Source organism: Trachypithecus francoisi, unplaced genomic scaffold, assembly GCF_009764315.1.
Source record: "Trachypithecus francoisi isolate TF-2019V2 unplaced genomic scaffold, Tfra_2.0 Lachesis_group15, whole genome shotgun sequence".
NCBI classification, from domain to species: Eukaryota; Metazoa; Chordata; class Mammalia; order Primates; family Cercopithecidae; genus Trachypithecus; species Trachypithecus francoisi.
In genome coordinates this window covers 63960064-63974888 of record NW_022681460.1, presented here as the reverse complement: position 1 = coordinate 63974888, position 14825 = coordinate 63960064, and the positions used below count along the sequence as shown (strand labels likewise).

Sequence of the window (14825 nt, the reverse complement as noted above, 5' to 3'; positions counted from 1 at the left end):
CTCCCAATTCCTCATCATCTGCTGTACCCTGGTGAGCTCCATTTCATTTTAAATACATTTTCCCCCTTAGGATCATCCCCCAGGTCATTTACCAGCCCAGATCAAGGCATTGTCCGAGGGTTTTAACTCTCTCAAGTTAGAGTTTCAGTCTCACATATATATCTATGTATTGGACAAGTTTACCCCAAGAATGGCATTTCCTTCTGTCCACTTTTCCTGCCCCTTCCTCTCATAAACAAGATCTCTCTTCTTGTATCAGCACCATCTTGCAGAATGGTGTCATTGCCTTACGCTGGCCAAGTTAGAAACCTGGAACTTGCTCTTCCTTTCACTCTCCAGCCAGTCATGAAGTCCTATTGGTTCTAGTTCTGCTTCTCAGATCTTTTCCTCATTCTCCAAATTTAATTATCCTGTGCAGTATACCACATCAGAGTTCAAGCCAGTCTTCCTTTGATTACGTTTTTCTCTGTGTGTGATTGCTTTGCGGACATGATAGTTAGAAAGTGGAAGCACCCTGGAGCCCTGCGACTCGAGACCCTCCGTTTATATTCCTCCAGACTTTTCCTAAACTCTTTTTTCTTCTAGCCGTGCACCTGTGCATTCCCTTATCCTTCATTCCTCAAGTTGCATCTTTGAGGGTTGGCATCTAAAAATCAATGGTTTGGCCGGCTTCAGTGGCTCATGCCTGTAATCCTAGCACTTTGGGAGACCAAGGTGGGTGGATCACCTGAGGTCAGGAGTTCGAGACCAGCCTGGTTAACATGGCAAAACCCCATTTCTACTAAAAATACAAAAATTAACCGGACGTGGTGGCGGGCACCTGCAATCTCAGGAGGCTGAGGCAGGAGAATCGTTTGAACCCGGGAGGCAGAAGTTGCAGTGAGCCGAGATTGTGCCATTGCACTCCAGCCTGGGTGACAGAATGGGACCCTATCTCAAAATAAAATATAATAAAATAAAAACCAATGGTTTGGCTGGGCATGGTGGCTCACTTCCTGTAATCCCAGCACTTTGGGAGCCAAGATGGGTGTATCACTTGAGGTCAGGAGTTCCAGACCATACAAAAATACAACCCGTCTCTAAAAATACAAATCCCATCACTAAAAAATACAAAAATTAGCCGGGCATTATGGCGGGTGCCTGTAATCCCAACTACTTGGGAGGCTGAGGCAGGAAAATCACTTGAACCCAGGAGGCAGAGGTTGCAGTGAGCTAAGACCATGCCATTGCACTCCAGCCTGTCAACAGAGCCAGACTCCGTCTCAAAAACAAACAAACAAAAACAACAGTGGTTTTTATTTATTTATTTATTTATTTTTGAGATGGCATTTCACTCTTGTTCCCCAGGCTGGGGTGCAATGGTGTGATCTCGGCTCACTGCAACCTCCGCCACCTGGGTTCAAGCGATCTCCTTCCTCAGCCTCTTGAGTAGCTGGGATTATAGGCATGTGCCACCATGCCTGGCTAATTTTTTGTATTTTTAGTAGAGATGGCGTTTCTCCACGTTGATCACACTGGTCTCGAACTCGTGACCTCAGGTGATCTGCCCACCTTGGCCTCCCAAGGTGCTGGTATTGCAGGCGTGAACCACTGCGCCCAGCCCGAAACAATGGTTTTCAGATGTTTTCTTGCTGGTCTGCTACATGTTCTTCTTCTGTTCAGTCAGTGCATGTAGTAATAAATAAAGCTCTGCTCATTGCCTTTGTTTATGTTAAGGACTTTTTCATGAAGTGTGGTGGCATGGCCTCAGATAAGTGTCTACACAATGCAGTCAACTTTCCAACACCTTGGGCGTCCTCTAAGAAATACAGACTACAGAATCTTCATCATTATTTATATATAATTGTCCTTTGGGCTCTACATTTATCCCATTATCAGGTTGGCTTTTATTTTGGGAATTCTGTCTGCATCAGAAACATGGCTAATTGACTTCAACTTCTAGTTCAAACACTTGATTTGTTGGCATTTTCGTTTTTAGCAAGTGAATATCTGTCATGAATTAACTAAAGTTTAAAAGATCTTTGTTTTTCTTCTTCCCTCCCCAACCCCAAAAAGAATACAATTCCTAAAGGCTTTTATAATTTTTATCACAAAATAATAGACTTAGTACAGGGAGGATCTTGCTGAAGCCTTCGTCAGTCAGGACTATTTCACCAGTAAACACCATCTCACAGGCCCGCTCAGTCCCTCCTGCTGTTCTTTTTCAAAGCTAAGAGAGACATTCTGCAACTTCAAATCTAAGATTTTCTGGGTCTCAATTCCCTTATACTCCAGAGTTCAAGCACATTTTCTTTGCCTGCATATAAAAGGTAGTTGAATAGGTGAAGTTAAGTTAACCTTTAGATTTCTTTCCTTTTGGGGGATGATTTTGTTTTTTATAGATGGGTGTCACTCTTGCCCAGGCTGGAGTGCAGTGGTGCAGTCCTAGCTTACTGCAGCCTCAATCTCTTGAGCTCAAGCAGTCCTCCCACCTCAGCCTCCCGAGTAGCTGGGACTGTGGGCATATACCACCATGCCTGGCTAATTTCTACATTTTTTTAGAGACAGGGTCTCAATATGTTGCCCAGGCTGGTCTCCAACTCTTGGGCTCAGGCAATCCCCCTGCCTTGGTCTCCCAAAATGCTGGAATTACAGGCATGAGTCACCGCTTCCGGGCCTTAATTTTTGTCTTTGAATTACCACTGAACTTCCTGAAAGCTTTGCTTTTCCTCTAACTCAGAACTCTTTGTCTAACTCTGTATCCGTGTAAAACTGGTTGTTGAAACATCCATTCAACAGATAATAATAAATTCCTTCTTCAGTTCACATTCTTCATTTTTACTCACTGTACCCTTCTGAGAGACTTTTTTTTTCTTTTCTTTTTTGTTTTTATTTTTTTGAGACGGAATTTCAGTCTGTCTCCCAGGCTGGAGTGCAATGGCATGATCTCTGCTCACTGCAACTTCCGCATCCTGGGTTCAAGCGATTCTCCTGTCTCAGCCTCTTGAGTAACTGTGATTACAGGCACCTGCACCCACACCTGCCTAATTTTTGTGTTTTTAGTAGAGATAGGGTTTCACCATGTTAGCCAGGCTGGTCTCGAACTCCTGACCTCAGATGATCCTCCTGCCTCGGCCTCCCAAAATGGTGAATTATAGGCGTGAGCCACTGTGCCCAGCTCTTGAGAAATCTTACACATGTTCTTGGCTTCCCTTACATCTATGTGCTGTTGAATCCCAAACCCCTGCATCTCTCCACCTAGGACGCCTCTACTTCATTGTCTTGCCCCTTTAAGCTGAGCCCACCCAGCTCAAATCTACACTGTCTGTTCTCATCCCTGCAAGGCACTCTCCAGCTTGGGGCAGGTGGAGGGGACACTGTTTCATGAGGAAAGCTAACGGTATGCAGAAAGGATTGAATAAAAGAAAGGAAGAGAATGGAGAACATCCGCTTGGCTGGGGCCCAATATCCAAGCATGCCAAGATGAAAGCAGAGCAGGGTGCGGCCTTGGGAAGGAGATGGCAATGAACTGCTGACATTCCTTGAGGACAAGAGGCCAAAGCCTGCTGGCTCTAAAACTAGTATGTTTAAAGCAAATTATTAGTTTTGCTCAAAGTGCCACTAACATCATAAAAGAATAAGATACACCTGGCCAAGTCCCCATCTCTTAAAAAAAAAAAAAAAAAAAAGAAGTCGGGCATGGTGGCTCACACCTGTAATTCCAGCACTTTGGGAGGCCAAAGTGGGTGGATCACGAGGTCAGGAGTTTGAGACCAGCCTGACCAACATGGTGAAACCCCGTCTCTGCTAAGAATACAAAAATCAGCCAGGTGTGGTGGCAGGTGACTGTAATCCCAGATACTCAGGAGGCTGAGGCAGGAGAATAGCTTGAACTCAGGAGGCAGAGGCTGCAGTGAGTCAAGATTTTGTCACTGCACTCCAGCCTGGGCAACAGAGTGAGACTTCATCTCAAAAAAAAAAAAAAAAGAATTAAAGATAAATAGTATGATAAATAGTACAAGTTCATATTAGAGGTACATTTTAAGGTAATATACCTGTAATATTTTAGACAAAAATAAATTAATTTAGCTTCAAACATCTCATTCATTTGCAAAGGATTATTTCATTGAAAGCTTAAATCTGTGGGAAAATAATTTTTGTCCAAAATTTATGTTGGCCAGGCGCAGTGGCTCATGCCTGTAATCCCAGCACTTTGGGAGGCTGAGGTGGGCAGATCACCTGAGGTCAGGAGTTCAAGACCAGCCTGGCCAACTGGTGAAACCCTGTCTCGACAAAAATACAGAAAATTAGCTGGGCATGATGGCTGGCGTCTATAATCCCAGCTACTCTGGAAGCTGAGATGGGAGAATCGCTTGAACCCAGGAGGTGGAGGTTGCAGTGAGCTGAGATCACGCTATTGCACTCCAGCCTGGGCAACAGAGCGAGACTCCATCTCAAAAAAAAAAAAACTTTTTATTTTAGGGACAAAGTTAAATTTATACATGTAAATCAAGGCCTTTTTTTTTTTGCAATAGCCTTACTGAGATGTAACTCACATACCATATAGTTTACCCCTTTAAAGTGTATAGGTCAGTGGGTTTTACTAATCAAAGCATTCTTAGCTGAAAAGTGTTATTGAACAACTGGAAGCAGGTATTTGTTAACTGGTCTGACTTATGTTCATATGACTGCTTAAAACTTTTCCTTCACAGGAATTCAGCTAGCCCATTCTAAAAATTGTCCAAAAATCCAAATGTAGGAAGGGAACTGCTATTTGAACTTTAAATAGTCACTATAGGGATATAGTGACCCAGGAAATCAATTAGCTAAACTGACTTCAATCCAGTAGAGTTAAAACATAACAGAAGAAAACCAACCTGAAAAAAATACAGTAGAAGAAAATAAACTTAAACATATGGTATTGTACCTTTAGGGAAAAAGAACCACTTAGTTTAAATTCAAGATTTTAAAATTCAAGAATAATAATGCTTGTTAAAAATTTAACAGGACATGCAAAGGTATATAAAAGCTGCTCTTTGTCCTTTCTCATCCATCCCTCATCAGTCTCTCACCAGAGGAACCATAGTTAATGGTGATTATAATATCCTTCCTGGCCTACAGTGGATTACTCAACAACTGTGTGAGAAAAGAAATTGGTGATCATTAGGAGTCAGTGTGGGTTCACTAAGAATGAGCTCAACATCAAATTTATGTAACATTCTTTTTGTTCTTCCTTTAGTTGGTCTTTTTGTTGTTGTTTTCAGGTTCCTGGACTCTAGATTTGGGGGACTGGATTGATGATGTTGATTCTGCATTTCACCAAAGTGATTTGACAAAATTGAGTAATTCAGCAGCTCTGTCTAAATGTGGGCTGATCAAAAGTATCTGGAATAAATGTAGTTGATCATCCTGGTCAGAGCTGTCTGCTATAAAACTCTACTTGGCCTTGCCAGGGTTCTTTATCAATTTGCATGAAAAGTGAAGACAGACATCTCAAAGTGACAAATGATTTAAAAAGTTAAAAGTTAGGATAGATAGCAAATGCTAGATCACATATTTTTCTCTTCTTCTTTCTTTCTTTTTTTTATGTTTTGATCTTTAATAATATTGGTTATCTTATGTCATTGCTTATTTCTTTCACTACTCCTATTTAAATATTTTTCAAACTTAGATATGGTGCCAGCATTTTGGTATAAAGAGGAAAGACAGTGTTAGCTCTCAGTGCAGCAGAGCAGTCAGACTTGAAGACGGCATAAGAAGGAGGAAGGCACTGGATCTGTGGAAGGACGGGGAGGGAGGAGTCTAGGTAGAATAGAAGAAAAACACCCTGATGAAATGCATCAATTCCTGTGCATTTTAGAAGATCGAATTATAAAGCAATTTGGCAACATGTCTCACCATGTAAGTGTTCATATCCTTTGCTCCAGTGCTGCTAATTCTGAGAATTCAACAGATAAATAACACAGGGGAGGGAAAACTGCATTCCATAAAATATTTGTTACAAATGTTTACCAAAGCCTTGTTGAAGGTGTTGAAAGATCAGGTCAGTGAATCATGTATGGTACATATACCTGATCATTGTCATTCAAGGGCCACAGGAGAAATTTTAGCTACTTGGAGAAATGTTTATGGCTGTGAAATGGGAAAATATGCAGAACTGTATTCCACAATAGTAATTGTATTTAAAAAATGCATGTATGTGGCTAAAGGTTGAAAGGAGAACTTGAAAATCACAAGGTGTCAGAATGACAGGGTTTTAGATCGTTTCATCTTTTCAAAACTTTCATTTCTCTAAAAACCAGCAGATAGATGATGAGGGGAAGGAGTTGAGGATTATAAGTAGGGGAGAAAGTTAAAAAGCTGGGAGTTGAATTGATTTTGTATTCACTGTAATCTCAACTGTGAGAAAGTGGTTAATTAGAGCATTTTGAAGAGACTCTTCTGCCATATTAATAGAAATAACACCATACTGTTATTTGCACCAGTGAGCATCTGTTTGGACTATTGTACTTAGTTCTCATAGTCACATTTTAATGTCAGGCATTGGTGCATTGAAGTCAGCATGTAGATTTTTGACCTTAAAAGACTCATTCACGTTTTCAGCTACTTGAGAGACAGTTGTCAAAGCACCAGTAAACACATCACAGTGTGGAAGAGTCCACAGAAGGCCAAACCCTGGCTAACAGAGAGAAGGTGGGGTGTGGAGTAGGGCTATTGGGTGGTTTTCAGAGCGCCAATCCATTTCCTCTGACGATTTTTGCAAAGACAGTCATCGATGTATAGAACAAATGACAAGATTTTGTGTCTATAGTTACTATTTAGCATTTCTGATCCCTGTTTTCAGGACCTATTACATTTCTAGAACGTAGCCATAAAAAAGACACCATCACTATGTATCACTATGCTTAATGAAGGCTTTTCATAGGCAAAAAATAACAGGGATAATGGCAGGAAGTTACAGTGTGAAAGGGTCCCTGGAAGGTGGATGTGGTTTCTTCACTGGATTTTTCCATTGCCTGGAGACAGATATCATTCTTCAGGCACCCAAACCTGTCTCTCTCGGCATTTGCTGATAGAGTGAGCTGAATGGCCATCGTCCTTGTGCCCTCTTCAGTTGCTCTGAATCCTACGCATGCTCCCTGAGTGCCACCTTCCTGCCTGACAGATGCCATACCCCTCCATCCCCAACTCCCATTTTATCTTTTCCTTTCCTTCTAAGCTGGATCTAGGAACCCTCATGGGACCGACAAGTAACCATTATTAAAACAGTGTGACTGCTGGGTGGGGTGGCTCATGCCTGTAATCCCAGCACTTTGGGAAGCCAAGACAGGCGGATCACCTGAGGTCGGGAGTTCGAGACCAGCCTGACCAACATGGAGATGTATTTTTGTATTTCTACTAGAAATACAAAATTAGCTGGGCATGGTGGTGCATGCCTGTAATCCCAGCTACTTGGGAGGCTGAGGCAGGAGAATTGCTTGAACCCGGGAGGCAGAGGTCGCAGTGAGCCAAGATGGCGCCATTGTACTCCAGCCTGGGCAACAAGAGTGAAACTCCGTCTCAAAACAAACAAACAGCAACAACAAAAAACAGTGTGACTATATATTCTCAAATACTTGTATTTAAGGCAAAAATAACAGTTGGCAGCTATATAAAACTAGATTTAGCATGAATCTGTTCTTTTTGCTTACAAGGGAAGATAAGACTTCTAACGAAATACCCATATTATATGGAAACTTCCAATTCTATGTAACGTTTCCATTTTGGAAAAGACTAGTGCTTTTTGTTTGAGTTTTTTTAATTCTTTGAGACAGATTCTGACTGTGTCACCCACGCTGGAGTGTAGCAGCGTGATCTCAGTTCACTACAACCTCCGCCCCCTGGGTTCAAGTGATCCTGCCTCAGCCTCCTGAGTTAGCTGGGACTACAGGCACACGTCACCATGCCCGGCTAATTTTTGTATTTTTTGTAGAGACGGTGTTTCACCATGATGGCCAGGCTGGTCTGGAACGCCTGTCCTCAAGCGATCCACCCACCTTGGCTTCCCAAATTTCTGGGATTACCGGCATGAGCCACTGTGCCCAGCCTGTTTTGTTTGTTTGTTTGTTTTGTTTTGTTTTTATCAACATCTAAACCCTTACTTTAATATTACAGAGGGAAAATTGAAAATTGGGCTTAAACCAGGTGTGAGAAACATTTAATGTCTAATGATTAAATCTCATGGTCAAGATGAAAAATGTTCAGTCTTAGGTGAAATCTTTCTCACAAAAGTTTTCTGTGAACATTTGAACGTAGACAGTACAAGTGGCTTTTTAAAAATTTTGAGACAGGTCTTTTTGAAGACATCTGTAGCCCATTCGTAACTGTCCCGTTCAAGGATGGATGGTAATCTCAAAATGTCAGTGGCATTTTCAGTTTTTTTGTATTTCAATTTTATATTTTTTTGTAAAATTTTTATTATTCAGTGCAAAATTTTTCTCAGTAGCATTTTAGACTTGTTTGTCATCCTATTTGTCTTCTCCAAATTGAGTGGAAAAGGAACTTCTTTCTATCATAGAACTTGCCAAGACATCTGGGGAGGATTTCATAATTAAAGAATGTGTTTTATTTCCTTTAGGAATTAACAGCACTTGAATCTGATTTGTCATGACACTTCACTATTGCTCAACTCAAGAGGCATTGTAGTTCTTGTTCATGATTAATAGGAAATGGATACACTGGAGCAGATACATTTACCCCAGGAAGATATCTCTGGATCACTTTGCCTCCGAGCACTCTTCCTCTGAGATATTTTCCTAGTCTCAGTCGCTGGGAAAGTATTAATTGTTCCAGGCTTTTCAGATAACTTTGTTAAGATAATAATTCACATACCATACAATTCACCATACAATTCACCATTTAAAGGGTACAACCCAGCGGCTTTTAGCATGTTTACAGAGTTGCGTAACTGTCATGATCTTTGAACATTTTCACTCCCCAAAGAAACCCTATACCCATTAGCCGTCACTCTCCATTTCCCACTCCCCTCATTCCCAGTAACCACAGAGCTACTTTCTATCTCTCTATGGATTTACCTATTCTGGACATTTTATATAAATGGAATCATACAATATGTGGCCTTTTGTGTCTGGCTTTCATTTATTGTAGTGTTTGCAAGATTCGTCCATGTTATAGCGACATCAGTACTTCCTGTTTCTTTTGTTGTTGTTGTTGTTCTTGTTGTTGTTGTTGTTTGAGACAGAGTCTTGCTCTTGTTGCCCAGGTTGGGAGTGCAATGGCGCAATCTCGGCTCACTGCAACCTCCACTCCTGGGTTCAAGCGATTCTCCTGCTTCAGACTCCTGAGTAGCTGGGATTACAGGCATACGCCACCACGCAGGGTTAATTTTTTGTATTTTTAGTAAAGATGGAATTTCTCCATGTTGGTCAGGCTGGTCTCGAACTCCCAACCTCAGGTCGTCTGCTGGCCTCAGCCTCCCAAAGTGCTGGGATTACAGGCGTGAGCCTCTGAGCCCAACTGGTTTTTTTAACGTCTGTATAATATTCCATTGTATGGATATATCCTACATTTTATTTATCCATGCAGCAGTTGATAGCCACTGGCATTGGGGTTGTTTTCACCTTTTGGCTGTCATGAATAATATTGCTATGAACACTAATGTACAATTCTTTGCCTGAACATAAATGTTTTCATTTCTCTTGGTATTTATCTAGAAATGAAATTGCTATATGTCTAGCTTTTGTTTAACCTCTTGAGGAACTGGCAGACTTTTCCAAAGCAGCTGCACCATTTTGCATTCTAACCAGCAGTGTATGAGGGTTCCAATTTTTCCATATCCTTGATAACACTTGTTATCTGCCCTTTTGGTTAGAGACATCCTAGTGAGTGTGAAGTGACATCTCATTGTGGTTTTGATGTGCATTTCCCTGATAGCTAATCGTGTGGATCGCTTTTGTTTTTAGTGAATGAAATATCTGGTATTCTCATATGCTGAACTAAAGCTAAAAATTAAAAATGACTTCTGAAATGAATGTGTATATGACAGACATCACGATGAATCCAGGTGAGCACTATGTACTCTTAGCAATCAAAGTGTACTTCTCTGGCTTCTGAATAACAGTTTTTAGAGTCCTGATTTAGTATTTAGGTAAAGAGTTAATGCTTCTAGTTTGGGGAGTTAGTTGCTAAAATAATAAAATGTCTCCGTGGTAGGGAGGGGTGATGATGGGGAGGTTTGCTGGTGGATGGTTAATTATGATTCCCACCAAATATGTGGAAGCCGTTTCTTCTGTTAGAGTTACAGGTCAGTATCCTTTTGTCATCTTTGCTTTCTTTCTCCTGTTTGCATCCTTTTTGTTGTTGCTGAACTCTTTTAGAGTAAGTTTTAGATATCAGATACTTTACTCTCAGATAGTTCAGCATCGTCTCCTGGGAATACATTCCTACATTCTTTTATTTTTATTTTATTTTTTTTTTGAGACGGAGTCTCACTCTGTCACCCAGGCTGGAGTGCAGTGGCGCAATGTCCGCTCACTGCCATCTCCGCCTTCTGGGTTCACACCATTCTCCTGCCTCAGCCTCCCGAGTAGCCGGGACTACGGGGGACCGCCACCACGCCCGGCTAGTTTTTTTGTATTTTTAGTAGAGACGGGGTTTCACTGTGTTCACCAGGATGGTCTCGATCTCCTGACCTCGTGATCTGCCTACCTCGGGCTCCCAAAGTGCTGGGATTACAGGTGTGAGCCGCCGCGCCTGGCCTCGTACATTCTTCTGCTTACCCCCAGTGCCATTGTCACAACTAAGAAATTTTTTTTTGAGACAGATTCTCATTCTGTCGCGCAGGCCACAGTACGATGGAATGATCTCAGCTCACTGTAGCCTCTGCCTCCCAGTGTCACGTGATCTTCCCACTTCAGCCTCCAGAGTAACTGGGACTACAGGCCTGTGCCACCATGTCCAGCTAATTTTTGTATTTTTTGTAGAGATGGGGTCTCACTATATTGCCCAGGCTGGTCTTGAACTCCTGAGCTCAAGCAATTGGCCCACCTCGGCCTCCCAAAGTGCTGGGATTACATGTGCGAACCACTACACCCCCCAGCCCACAACTGAAAAACTTAACATTAATTGATTTTATTTATTTGTTTATTTTTGAGACAGAGTCTTGACTCTCTCGCCCAGGCTGGAGTGCAATGGTGTGATTTCGGCTCACTGCAACCTCTGCCTCCTGGTTCAAGTGATTCTCATGCCTCAGCCTCCTGAGTAGCTGTGACTACAGGCGCCTTCCACCACACCTGGCTAATTTTTGTGTTTTTAGTAGAGAAGGGGTTTTACCATGTTGGCCAGATTGATCTCGAACTCCTGAGTGCAAATGATCCACCCACCTCAGCCTCCCAAATTGTCAGGATTACAGGCGTGAGCCGCCACATCCCGCCCAACATTAATTTAATGATATCATCTAAGATAGAGTTCGTATTCAAACTTCCTCTGTTAGCCTTAAATATATTTTATACCTGCTTTAAAAATTGGGTCCTGGGCCGGGCGCGGTGGTTCAAACCTGTAATCCCAGCACTTTGGGAGGCCGAGAGGGGCGGATCACGAGGTCAGGAGATCGAGACCATCCTGGCTAACATGGTGAAACCCCGTCTCTACTAAAAAATACAAAAAAACTAGCCGGGCAAGGTGGCCAATGCCTGTAGTCCCAGCCACTCGGGAGCCTGAGGCAGGAAAATGGCGTGAACCCGGGAGGCGGAGCTTGCAGTGAGCCGAGATCGCACCACTGCACTCCAGCCTGGGCGACAGAGTGAGAGTCTGCCTCAAAAAAAAAAAAAAAAATTGGGTCCTGGCCAGGCACAGTGGCTCATGCTGCAATCCCTGCACTGTGGGAGGCTGAGGTGTGATGATCACTTGACGTGAGGAGTCCAAGACTAGCCTGGGCAACATCATGAGACTTCATCTCTACAAAAAAAGTACAAAAAATGAGCCGTGTGGTGGCGCGTGCCTTTAGTCCTAGCTACTTAGGAGGCCGGGGTGGAAGGATCCCTTGAGCCAAGGCATTTGAGGCTGCAGTGAACTATGATTGCATCATTGCATCCAGCCTGAGTGACAGAGAACCTGCTTCAAAAAAACAAAAGAAAAAAAAAATGGGGTCCAGCATATAACCAAATTGCATTTGGTCATGTTTCTTTTCTAGCTTCTTAAACTCGAATACTCCCTTTGCCTTCCTGTTTTTCATTAGGTGATGGATGGATGGATGGATGGATAGATAGATAGATAGATAGATAGATAGATAGATAGAGATGGAGCCTCACTCTGTCACCCAGGCTGGAGTGCAGTGGTACGATCTTGACTTACTGCAACCTCGGTTCACTGCAACCTCTACCTCCTGGGTTTGGGTGATTCTCTTGACTCAGCCAACAGCTGGGATTATAGGCATTTGCCACCATGCCCTATTCATTTTTGTATTTTTCGTAGAGACAGGGTTTTACCATGCCAGGCTGGTCTCGAACTCCTGGCCTCAAGCAATCTACCTGCCTTGGCCTCCCAAAGTGCCGGGATTACAGGTATAAGCCACCGTGCCCAGCCCATGAAATTTGTTTTTATGAAGAGCCCAGGCCAGTTGTCTTATTTAGTGGATTTGTCAGATTTATCTATGATTAGATTCAGGCTGGACATTCTTTTTTTTTTTTTTTTGAGACAGAGTCTTGCTCTGTCGCCCAGGCTGGAGTGCAGTGGTGCAATCTCGACTCACTGCAAGCTCCGCCTCCCAGGTTCATGCTATTCTCCTGCTTCAGCCTCCCGAGTAGCTGGGACTACAGGTGCTCGCCACCACGCCCGGCTGATTTTGTTTTCATATTTTTAGTAGAGACGGGGTTTCACTATGTTAGCCAGGATGGTCTGGATCTCCTGACCTTGTGATCCGCCCACCTCGGCCTCCCAAAGTGCTGAAATTATGCGCCAGCCCAGGCTGGACATTCTTAGCAAGAGTGCCACCTAGGTGATGCTGCGGTGATGGTGTGGTGATAGTGAATCCTTACTGTTGTCTCACAAACAGCAATCACAGACAATGCCTGTCCCTCCCATTGTTGGTGATGCTGAGTTGGACTGTTGGATGCTAATAGGGGCTGAGTTTCCCTGTGGGGTTCTATTGTAGTTTGATACCGGTGATTCCATTGCCAGTGTCTTCACATCCAGTGATGACTCTCGCCTAAATCATTGTGAAATGGTGACTGTCTCATCTGTTATTCTTTCTATATTTCTGCATCTGGCATTCTTCCACATAGGTGAGCTTTTCCTTTTACCCTCATCTCTCCCTTTGTTTTCCCCTTAAAGTTAAACATCTTTTTTCCAACAATGAAGTTATTGAACGTATTTCCAACTTTTATGTCAAACTTAAGGAAAGAGACCTCCAGCAGGCCAATTCAAAGACTCTTTTGGCAGACGTATTTAATAGAAAAAGAATGACTAGGTGGTTACTGTTAGACTAGTTAAAAGAATGAGGCTGTCTGGGCGTGGTGGCTCACGCCTATAATCCCAGCACTTTGGGAGGCCGAGGCGGGTGGATCACGAGGTCAGAAGTTCGAGACCAGCCTGACCAACATGGTGAAACTCCATCTCTACTAAAAATACAAAAATTAGCCAGGTATGGTGGTGTATGCCTGTAATCCCAGCTACTCGGGAGGCTGAGGCAGGAGAACTGCATGAACCCAAGAGGTGGAGGCTGCAGTGAGCCGTGTGCCACACTCCAGCCTGGATGACAGAGCAAGACTCAAAAAAAAAAAAAAAAAAGAGTGAGGACAAAATAGTTTCCTTCAGTTCTTTTGTGTGTGTGTGTGTGTGTGTGTGTGTGTGTGGTGTGAGATTGGATCTTGCCCTTTTGCCCAGGCTGGAGTGCAGTGGCACAATCTTGGCTCACTGCAACCTCTGCCCCCTGGGCTTAGGTAATCCTCTCACCTCAGCCTCTCAAGTAGCTGGGACTACAGGGGTAGGGGCATGCCACCATGCCCTGCTAATTTTTGTATTTTTTTGTAGAGATGAGTTCCACCGTGTCACCCAAGCTGGTCTGGAACTCCTGGGCTCAAGCAATCCACGTGCCTCGGTCTTCCAAAGTGCTGGGACTACAGGCATGAGCCACTGCACCTGGCCTACCTTCAGTTCACCTGGGGGTGTGTGGTGATGGTAGAGGAGGTGAGAGGGGTTGGGTGGCAGGGAAGTGGTTTAAAATTATAGATCATGATTTCGTTAAAGTGTATCAGAAACATTTTGTTAGGAATGTTTTCCTGAAGAAAGTCATGAATTAAATTATGCAGAAAAGTTCTGTCCTTGATAAGGTAGGGATCTTTAAGCATCATAAGTATGGAAATTCGAAATTATAGAAAGATATAAAAATATAACAGAAAATAGAAGTTCATATTTAACACAACCATTATCACTTTTGTGTGTTCTTAGAAAAAAGGAGTGTTTGTGAGTTGGCAGCATTTCACTATTTTATTTTATTTTATTTATTTATTTTTTGTTTTGTTTTTTTGAGACAGAGTCTCGCTCAGTTGCCCAGGCTGGAGTGCAGTGGCCAGATCTCAGCTCACTGCAAGCTCCGCCTCCTGGGTTGACGCCATTCTCCTGCCTCAGCCTCCCGAGTAGCTGGGACTATAGGCGCCCGCCACCTCGCCCGGCTAGGTTTTTTGTATTTTTTTTAGTAGAGACGGGGTTTCACCGTGTTAGCCAGGATGGTCTCGATCTCCTGACCTCGTGATCCGCCCGTCTCGGCCTCCCAAAGTGCTGGGATTACAGGCTTGAGCCACCGAGCCCGGCCCGCATTTCACAATTTTATAGGCAGTTTCTAACTTCAA

At 43.2% G+C, this 14825-nt stretch overlaps 1 protein-coding gene across 1 annotated transcript in view; it reads left to right on the top strand.

The window, feature by feature from the left end:
• AKAP12 (A-kinase anchoring protein 12) overlaps positions 1–14825 on the top strand; it is a 124052-nt gene that overhangs the window by 21261 nt on the left and 87966 nt on the right. The gene's annotated exons all lie outside the window — the stretch shown is intronic.